The following is a 2,283-nucleotide window of genomic DNA, read 5'->3' as shown; positions in this document are numbered from 1 at the left end:
CTGTCCACTGAGCATGGTTTCAACTCTGCACACTTTGCTATGAGCAGAAAGATAAATACAGCCTGAGTTTTGTTCTCAAAGATTTTTAGGGGAGAAAAAACTTCCACAGAAGTAACTTAATAGTAGGTGGAATGCTTTATGAGCCATTACAATTGAGAGATATTACAATGATGTCAAATGGCTCCCCAAAGAGATTTGCATGTTGGTCCTTGGAATCTCTGAATATGTGACCTTACACGGCAATGGTATTTTGTGGTTTTGATTAAGGATTTTCAGGGGAGGATATTATCCTGGTTATTCCGGACCACAATGTAATCATGAGTTCTTAAAAGTGAAGAAGAGTCAGATATCAAAGTCAGAGAGAGATTCGAAGATGCTACTTTGAAGAGGGAAGAAGGGGCCACGCGCCTAGGAACAGAATCACCTTCAGGAATTATAAAGGGCAAGGAAAGAGATTTTATTCAGAGCCTCCAAAAGTAATTCAGCCCTGTGAATACCTTGATTTTAGACTAACAAAACCCATTTTGAACTTCCGACCTTCAGAACTGAAGACTAAACTTTTTTGTTTTAAGCCACTGTTTGTAATAATTTCTTACAACAGAAAACAGGAAAGGATACACTTAGGAAGTGCAGGGACACAATCACATTTTCAACAGGAGTAATAAAGGAAAGGTTATTTGAGGAAGAGGAATCTGGTGTTGACCTTGGACAAGATCGTATCAGGCAGAGAAGTGGACTCAAGGGAAAAAGAATGCCATGACCAATGGACAGAATGGGCACTACGAGGCATATGTGGAAGTTCCTATGAATAGTCCAGTTTGACTCATGTTGGAGTGTAGAAAGAAGAGTGTGGAAGGGCTCAGAGGTGATGGCAGGACCTGGAAGTTGGAGACTGGCTCCAGACTTGGAGAACCTCTGGAATGACCTGATGCAACTGTGTTTCAGGAAAGCTTATCTGCCAGCAAAGTCTACGAAACTTTGGGTAGTGAGAAGTTGGGGAGGGGAAGGGCAGTTTACGGGAAAGAGAATGAGAAGTGGCCATGGGATATGAGATGCGGGATGGCTGCTCAGGAACGTGGCCTGATTGTCTCTAATTGATTATTTATTCATTACAGAAAAATACTTATAAAGTATTTTCAAATGCCAGGCACTAAGCAGAAGCTGACATGTTATAGCATAGTGGAGAGACAGGTATCAGTCAAATACTCCCACACTTCTGCTTAAATTGCAATAATGAGGGATGCCAGGAAAGAGAGTCTGTGCTACACATGACAATGGGGACAAGGCCAACTGACACTTGCTGATTGGAGGATAACTGAAAAACCCACAGTCAAGACCTAGATGGTGAAGCTTTAAAGAATTTGGAGTTATCCCTGTTAAATATCTGTGAGAACTCCTAAATGCTCCCATCCCTTCTTTTCTGGAGTCGGGAGTCATGTTATGGAGTGTAAAGCTCTAGCAAGTGACCGACTACAGGAGCCAGAGTGAAACCCATGCTCTTCCTGCCTTGGGACCCAGTCTTGAGGCAAGAACCTTCTGCTTTCTTTATTCAAACCCTCCCTTAAAGAAACATCTATGAAAAACTTCCTCGAGGAGGGCTTAGAAGCAATAGGGGATAAACTAAATCAACCCCAGGTCCTGCCTACGCCATCTCAGACTATTTGCCCTATTTGGGTTCCCCTCTCCAAGATTGACATTAAGTCCAACTGACTAATCACACTCAAGAGAAAGAGAAATAACTAAACAGCAGAGACATTGAGAAATAAACACCTTAAAAATATTTTCTTGACGTTTACGAAGCTGATTTCAAGATGTCTGTTATGCCAATCATTTTCTTTTAGTCAGTTGTGTAAAAACTCTTTAAGATTTCATACAAAGAAAATCTTACTTCAATACTTTTTGGGGTTTTATATTTCTAAAATAATAACTTATTTTCTATGTGTGTTTTAAAGAAGCTAAGAGTAAAATCTTATAATAAATCATGATTAATATTTTAAGCACATTTTTTCCTTATATCAGAAGACATGAACTTTGTTTGGCTTGTGTGAATGTTCCATTTTGTCTGCTAAGGGTCACTTTCACTGACTGATGTGTCCCACTTGCTCTAGCATCCTGGTCAGTGGGCATTTACATCATGCTCTGGTCTGACCCTAAGGTAACCTAAGTAGTCCACTCGTCTCTATAAAAGAGCTTAGGTGTATGATGGACAGAATCTTAGCTATGTTCTGACTGTTTACACATATATTGTTAAAAGAATGAGTGTCTTCTGGAAATTATTAATTT

Source organism: Pteropus vampyrus, unplaced genomic scaffold (assembly GCF_000151845.1).
Source record: "Pteropus vampyrus isolate Shadow unplaced genomic scaffold, Pvam_2.0 Scaffold756, whole genome shotgun sequence".
NCBI lineage: Eukaryota > Metazoa > Chordata > Mammalia > Chiroptera > Pteropodidae > Pteropus > Pteropus vampyrus.
Note: the sequence above shows the minus strand (reverse complement) of the source record.